Raw genomic sequence first — 9,084 nt, 5'->3', positions numbered from 1 at the left:
TTTGGGCCCTATGACAAAATATGAGGATGGGCCCCCTCTACCACACCAAAGCAGATCTCTGGGGGCCCCTAAAGTGTGTGGGCCCTTAGAATTGTCCTAACTCCCCCAATCCCCCCCCCCCCCTTAGCAGATTAACTATGGTTTTGCTACACTAACCGTAGTTTAACCATGGTGTTTGTTGTAAAACTGTGGTTACACAAATGGTAGTCAATACGCCAAAAAAACATGGTTTCTACACTTGTACTACAGTAAAATCATGGTTAATTTTCATAACCACAGTGACCAAAGCAATATCAAAGTTAGCGACGTCTATTTAACAAAGTCTTATCACTTTATGACAAGAGTACCTTGCATATCTCATCTCGTCTTGTCCACTGCAGTCCGAAATCTGGGGTCAGTTAGCCGATGCTCACAACAGGTTGTCAATGAGAGTCAATAGGGCATTGAAGTAGACATGTAAATAAATCACTGTTTTATGCCATTTACGAGGCACAAAGTAGCTCCACACTTCATTGGTAGACTTCCAAGGGCCCTGACATTTAAAACGAGACATTGAGAACTCAGAAAAAGCACCGGTAGTTTATTTACGAGAAGATTTATACAGACAGTAACTGCAAGAAGTTTAGCGGCAGCCGCCATCTTGAATTTAGTCACGATAAGTCGAGTGCCGAACAGGAAGGAACTTATCAGGTTTTCAACTTATCAGGTTGTAGTTTCCTTCCTGCTCGTTCACACTCGGTATCATGATTCAATACACTTTAGGTCAATATCACACCGGAGTTCTCCTTTAAGGACTCAAATACAGGACTGACAACCGTATTCTGCTGCTGTGTGAACGTGGCCAACATGTTTCCTAAACGGTGGAACCTGGTCCAGTCCTCGGCCATGATGATGGCTCTGGAACAGGCTATACATACCACTTGCTTATTTTACAACTCTCACTTGTTCATATTCTTTTTAAGGAGTGTACTTTTAGAAGAGAAGAAAGTTCCATCAGATCCATCGGATTGTCTTAAATGAAGAGATCCATCACAATCTCTCCAACAGCAAGGTACAACCTGGATTTATACTTTTATGATTGTTAGTGTCTAATTGTAGCCTGTTCTGATTAGTCTTTCCTAGTAAATTCTGTTATAAGGTTGCTTTGCTTGTTCAGTTTGGAAATTATTCTTCATGCATTCACCACATGGTGGCGATAATGGCTTATGATGACAGTGTATTTTGATTTATGGAACTTTCCTTCCCTCTATACTGTAAGGGACAATTAATCAGCACCTCACCTGGATTACACACCTTTATTATGCCTGCTGACACTTACCTACTTCCTGTTGTCTGAGTCTACAGCAGGAAGTGAGCTCAGCAGACAGGGTGGGCAAGAGTTGAAGTATTACTATGTGGAATTCCCCCTCTTTCCCAAGTGTGAGGAATTCCAGATCAGCGCACACTCCAGGCAGAAACAGGGATGAAGGAGAGTGTACAGAAATTCCACCTGAAGCTATTTCAATCAGTGGTTAGTAGGAATTATGAAATATTTCTCTGATTCAGCTGTCTGACTGAAGTGTCCAGTCATGACTGTGGAAACAACAGTGTCAGCAAGATCATGTTGGAAGCAGAAACTTTTTGATCCCATTTAATAATGGGACAGATGCAGCTGTCCTGCAAGTTGCACGTTAGTGTTTAACTGTGCAAACGTCAGCTCTTTAACATCTCTGTGTTCACTAGAACATATGTGACCCTGGACCACAAAACCAGTCTTAAGTCGCTGGGGTATATTTGTAGCAATAGCCAAAAATACATAGCATGAGTCAAAATTATTGATTTTTCTTTTATGCCAAAAATCATTAGGAAATTAAGTAAAGATCATGTTCCATGAAGATTTTTTGTAAAATTCCTACTATAAATATATCAAAATGTAATTTTTGATTAGTAATATGCATTGTTAAGAACTTAATTTGGACAACTTTAAAGGTGATTTTCTCAGTATTTTGATTTTTTTGCACCTTCGGATTCCAGATTTTCAAATAGATGATTCTCGGCCAAATATTGTCCTATCCTAACAAACAATATATCAATAGAAAGCTTATTTATTGAGCTTCCATATGATGTATATATCTCAGTTTTGTCAAATTTAACCTTATGACTGGTTTTGTGGTCCATGGTCACATATATCAAAAAATCTATCAGACCCTTTTCCTTGCATGACCCTAGACTAATTTGGTTTTGTGAATATTAATACATATTGAAAGAAACTCTTGTTCCTTTGCACACTAAATTATATATTTAGTTCAATGCATCTATGTCTTATGAAAAGCATTACGAGGTGTTTTTGTTCTTTGGTTTCGTCTGTTCTTATTTAGGCATTGACTGCCACTGGTGCTGCCTTGTAATAAAATTTTTGCATGATGCTCTTGCATACAGGTAAGGAAACAAACTGAGATCTTCTTGACATACTGAGTATTTTGAAAAAAGCATTATGAGAACTCAGAACATCATGCAGATTTTTTGTATGTATGTAATACTCTGATGTGCAATATACAACCAGAGCTGCGTGGGAAAACTGTCACAATGAAATGCGCTCAACTTGACCTTCCATCCATTGTTACGAATGATTGTCATTCATCATCTTTAACATCTCCTTCTTGACTCATTATTTGATCAGACTGCCAAAAATGAGGACGTATTTGCACAAAATTGGATTAAAAATTGCAAAACATCAATATTACCTTCTGAGATGATATCTGGGTTTAGCATGCAGCATAATGAGTCATGTGAAATCAATGTAGTGTGCTGCTGTCTGAAATGTTCATGGTTGCATACAGCATACTATTTTTTTTTTAAACAGTTTTCTTTTATGGCTACAGGTGCAGTGGAACCAGAGTAGTCCCTTACTCAATGGGCTTCCATCTCTTCCAAAACCTAACAAGCTGCTTTTGTAGGCATCATACACATCACACATACACTTAAAAAGGCTTAAATTTAAGATGTATGAATTTGAATTGCTTATACATTTTCCATCTATTTGGATTAACAAACTAATAAACCTAGGCCTTCTTTCACAGACAAGGATTAGACTAAATCAGGATTAGGCCATAGTTCAATTAGGACATTTATGTCATTTTTATAAATGTGCATTGTGAAACAAAGGCACTGATATATTTTAAGATCAATCAGTGCAAGTTGCTTCAGTTGAAACATCTCAGACTTACATTTTTGTCTGGGACTAGGCTTAAGCCTGGTCTGTGAAACCGAGGGCTAATGGGGTTCATTTTAGTCATAAATTAGATTTGTGTATGACTGAAGAATAGGTATGATTTACGCCATTAAAAAGGTATTTTGAAGTCAGATTTGCAAGTTTGTAACACGCAATTCTTTGAAAACAAGTCAGAATTGCTAGTCTGTATCTCACAATTCTAAATAAAAGAGAAAGAATTGCAAGTTTGTATCACGCAATTCTTAGAAAACAAGCCAGAATTGCAAGTTTATATCTCACAATTTTGAGAAAGTCAGAACTGCTAGTTTGTAACACACAATTCTTTGAAAACAAGTCAGAATTGTGAGTTTATATCTCACAATTATATCTTGCAATTCTGTCTTGAGTTTTTTCAATTATGAATTTCTATCCCAATTCTGAGACAAAAAATAAAAATTGTGAGTTTGTAACAAGCGTTTTTTGAAAACAACTCAAAATTGTGAGTTTATATCAATTATATCTTCATCTTCTGAGAAAAAAGTCAGTATTGAAAGTTTGTATCATGTAATTTTCAGAAAACAAGTCAGAATTGCGAGTTTATGTCTCAAATTCTGAGAAAAAGTCTGAATTGCGAGTTTGTATCACACAATTCTGAGAAAACAAGTCGGAATTGTGAGTTTATATCTTGCAATTCGGAAAAAAAAACTTATCAGAATTGCAAGTTTCTATCTTGCAATTCTGAGTTTTTGGTTGCAATTATGAATTTATATCTCACCACTCTGAGAAAAAGTCAGAATTGCGAGTTTATATCATGCAACTCTATATTAATTATTATTATTTATTAAATTCTTCTTCTTAACTTTAAACAGATTAATGCATTTTATAAATATGCTTATTTAAATATTTAAAATATTTAAAATATCTAGTTAGAAATTGAATATATTAGCCAAAATTTAGGGATTATATACATGAAAATAGAATGTAATTGTATGCTTGTTAAAACACTATTTTTTAGCAACATTTGATACAAATCTCTATAGATAATATTGTTTCAGGGGCACTGCTGTTAAAATACAAGTTGATGCCTATATAGTGCATTCCAATTCACTTTTGGAGGCTGCCTTAAAAGCTAGTTGTCTATGTAGACAGTAAACAGCTTACTAGGTTTTGGAAAAGAGCCCAAATCTAACAGTAAATACTGAAGTTGTTTCAGTTAGCGCTCTATAGGGAAAGATGCTGCTCTGAACCTGTCTGCTATACCTGGGCCAGGTAAAACAAAGAATTCATGCTCACGGTGATAAAACAGACTGCTGAAGTGCAGAGGAGACAGATTTGTAAACATTGACTGTGGGAGAGGGAAGGAATGGCAACTTGGCATGTTTATCGGGATCCCTCGGGGCAAAAACTGGTTGGATCAAGGCTGATTAAATGTTTGACGTAGCTTCAATTTCAGCTGTCATGAGCTTGGCAGACTCATTTGGGTCCTCAGAGCTGTGATAATGAGTGATTGACTTGGATCTCGACACCAGTATTCATCGGAACATGGGTCAAGCATTAGTCTGTGCGTCAATTCAACTGTACTCACTTTGTGTGAGGAACAGACCGAAAATGTAGTAGTTATTCACTGATACGCTTCCGCTAACAGGTCATGCAAGTTTGACATCATTGATGCCGAACGCCGTTACCCGTGTGTCATATGACTTATTGTGTTGGTGCAAGTTTAAATATGTGGTAGTGCAAATAAGATACTCCTGCACCATTCCTGTACCACAAAAAGTAGAGCATGGCACTAAAGGTGAAAAAGAACACAAAGTGATGGGTTTGATTCTCAAGCAATTAATTACCTGATAAAATGCACATATTCAGTGCAATGTAAGTTGCTTTGGATAAAAACCAGTTCAAAAAGTTCACTCGTTTCCTCTGATGTCATGTGGATTGCAAAACCCAAAAATCACAGGTCTATTCTGGTTTGGCCTACCTGATCTCATGACGAAAACGTGAAATACAGTCAAGCCCAAAATTATTCATACCCCTGGCAAATTTGTCCATTCATCTTTAGTGATGAGCTCCAACTCTTTCAGGTTGGAGGGTCTCTTTGCCATCATCCTGATTTTAGCTCCCTCCACAGATTCTCTGGCTGGGTCACTGCAAAACGTTAATGTTTTTGTCTGCTAACCATTTCTTCACCACTTTTGCTGTGTGTTTTGGGTCGCTGTCGTGCTGAAATGTCCACTGGTGCCCAAGGCCAAGTTTCTCTGCAGACTGCCTGATGTTGTTGTTGAGAATTTTGATGTATTGCTCCTTTTTCATGCTGCTGTTTACTGTGATTAGGTTTCCTGGTCCACCGACTAAAAAAAAAAACACCCCCAAAACATTAGGTTCCCACCACTATGTTTGACAGTGAGGATGGTGTTCTTAAGGTTGAAGGCTTCTCCTTTTTTATGCCAAATAAAGGCTACATCATTGTGGCCAAATAATTACATTTTTGTTTCATTTGACCATAAAAAAGGAGACCAGAAGTCTTCTTCTTTGTCCAGATGAGCATTTGCAAAGGCCAAGCAGGCTTTTGTGTACCTTATCTGGAGAAGTGGTGTTACAACCACTTCTCAACCAGGAAAACTACAACCTGATAAGTTGAAAACCTGATAAGTTCCTTCCTGTTCGACACTCGACTTATCGTGACTAAATTCAAGATGGCGGCGGCCGCTAAACTTCTTGCAGTTACTGTCTGTATAAATCTTCTCGTAAATAAACTACCGGTGCTTTTTCTGAGTTCTCAATGTCTCGTTTTAAATGTCAGGGCCCTTGGAAGTCTACCAATGAAGTGTGGAGCTACTTTGTGCCTCGTAAATGGCATAAAACAGTGATTTATTTACATGGCTACTTCGATGCCCTGTTGACTCTCATTGACAACCTGTTGTGAGCATCGGCTAACTGACCCCAGATTTTGGACTGCAGTGGACAAGACGAGATGAGATATGCAAGGTACGTTCACACTCGGTATCATGATTCAATACACTTTAGGTCAATATCACACCGGACTTCTCCTTTAAAACAGATGAACATACATATAGTATGTTTTATGTGACATTTTTGTTTTGGTTGTGTTTGTGTCACTGCAGTTCTCACTTGAAATGTAAGTTGAGTGGCACTATAACTAATAATGCTCTAAACCTACCCGATAGTATGAACAAAAGTGAATGTGATGTAAAAACGCAAGCGCAAGCATGCCAGTTTAGCTTGTTTTTCGGTCTTTTATCTTTCAGGTCTTTCATCGTGAGTCATGTTTTTTACTGGGTTCATGCCCAAGGATTTCGCATTGTAAGTCTGAGCAAGCTTGTCACATCCGGAAAGCAAAACATATGGAGCTGTAAGATTGCTGTTGTACGGTTACAAGATCTCGCTGTTTTATCACCTTTAGTGGACATTTCTGTTGCAAACTGCAGTGATATGTACCTATTGGCACATACTTTGCGTCCCACAGGTACGTTTTTGTCATGAGTAGGCCAAACCAGAGTAGACCTGCGAATTTTGGTTTTGAAATCCACATCACGTCAAAAGCAGCGAGGTGAACTTTTTGGACTTTTTTTAACTTTTTTTTTTTCTCTCTCTCACTCTCTTTTGAGACTCTTTGGACGTCTTGATTACTGGCAGCTTTTCATTTTTACAAGGTTTTTGGGGACAAAGGCAGTACAACAATACCGTACAACATTTTACAGTTCATTCTTTTTTGCTGACCAGAAAAGTCTAACCTAATTTATCATCTCCGCAACATATGTTCCATCTGTTCCATTGGTTCATTAGAAGCAAACTAAGCTCTTAACTGTTTCATTAACATTGCGAGCCTGTGGATCTGTTCACTTTCCCACAGTCTCCGGCTACGCCTGTGCTGGCGTGAACTTTCTCTCAGGTAGCATGGGCCTCTGGAGGAACACATTGCATAATCCTTTCCCCATCGATGGAAAAAAAGAATGCCTGAAGTATGAGACGGAGGGACTAATTATTCTGCAATATCACACTGGAATCTGCACTGAAGCAGGGTCGGCGTGAACGTGGCCTTGATTTCCCAGCAACTGAACAAGGTCGGATTCAGTGCATCACGTAAAGGGGGTAAGCTCTTGCTCTAGGAATATTTGTATTGATTTAGGTGTGGGCGATATACCGGTAGACACGATTAACATGAAATTAGAGATTTTCTATTGCGGTTACACACTTACGTGGCATTGCTGTGCTACGTGGTCACCAAATTGAAACGTTTGCATGCATTTTTTAACATTGCATTTAAAAAACAAGTGATTTTAAGCCGTTGAAATGCATTCAACAGCGGAGGAGAACTCATCTAAGAGTTTCTGACACTTCCAAAGAAATGCTTGCACATGAATGGTGCTCACAGAGCACAGGAGTATTGAACGGAGTTGTTGTTTTGCCACGTTATAGCCTTTGAATGGTTTAATACACACACTTGTATGTGTCTTTGCATGTGTCTTTGCATGTGTCCTTGTAAATACTTAATTTAAGGTCTTAAAGGAGTAAAGAAATAATGTTTTTTGAGGAAAACATTTCAGGATTTCTCTCCATAAAATTGACTTTATGGTGCCCCTGAGTTTGAACTTCCAAACTGCAGTTTAAATGTAGCTTTTTTTTTTTGTTATTTTCGAAACAGATTGACAATTTATATACTTTTTAATCTCTACACAGAGTACACACAGAGCTAGACAAGACAAGCATTTGAGGTTAAAAAGTATATAAATTGTAATTTTATTTTAGAAAATAACCGATCGTTTTGCTAGATAAGACCCTTCTTTTCTCGCCTGTGATCGTTTAGAGCCCTTTGAAGCTGCATTTTGGAAGTTCAAACTCGGGGGCACCATAGAAGTCCATTATATGGAGAGAAATCCTGAAGAGTTTTTTTCTCAAAAAACATAATTTCCTTGCGACTGAAGAAAGAAAGACATGAACATCTTAGATGGTAAGGGGGTGAGTACATTATCTGTAATTTTTTGTTCTGAAACACAGCTGTAACAGTATATTGGATCCAGGCAGCTCTTAAAGTGACAGCAGTATAATATTCCTGCTGTCTTTCATTTATGTCTCACTGATTTTGACTAAATTACATTTGTTGTGACAGCATTTTAGTGCAATGTTAAAATTTTTTACAAATTTCAAGATTAAAGTTGTAATATTTTGAGAATAAACTCGAAATGATTTGACAATAAAGTCAAAATTTTGAGAATAAAGTTGAAATTGTGAGAATTAAATCGTAGCAATTAAAGATAGAATATTTTGAGAGTATAGCCTGCGCATGCAAATGGTCCAGATTGGGGTTGAAGAAGTTGTCAGGCCACCGGAATTGATTAAAATATATGTGGGATTATTAGCAGAAATCGTACCATGTGGGACAGTGTGCTTGAAAATAATATTCCACGTTTTCGATTGCATTCATTAGGCCTATTTGCAGTGCGCCTGCCACCCAATAATAGCAATAAGCTTTGTGCTTTTGGTGTTTTTAATATAAAACAAGTCTCAGCTTTCAAAATCAGTCAGTTTTCCACGCTCTTTAATGTGGCGGGACAGATTGGTGTATTCATGTGAATCAATAGTCTTTTTGATTACAATGAGGCATTCATTTTATTAAATTATACTGTTTTCCACCAACTCAGCTAAAATGTCTGTGGCGTCCAATCTTTTATTCCTAACATGCATGTCTTCCATTCGTTATTTGTAGTGCGCCAGTCACCCAGTAATCACAATAATTTTGTGCTTTGTTAATTTTAATGTAACACAGCTCAGCTATCAAATTCTGTCAGTTTTATCACAAAATACAAATTATAAATGTTTTTCCTCTTTATTTTAAGTTTATAGCGCAATATAAACAGTATAGACTAATTAAATTA

Source organism: Garra rufa, chromosome 16, assembly GCF_049309525.1.
Source record: "Garra rufa chromosome 16, GarRuf1.0, whole genome shotgun sequence".
In the NCBI taxonomy this organism is placed as follows: Eukaryota; Metazoa; Chordata; class Actinopteri; order Cypriniformes; family Cyprinidae; genus Garra; species Garra rufa.
The sequence above is the reverse complement of the archived record's forward strand: the minus strand, read 5'-3'. Positions refer to the sequence as shown.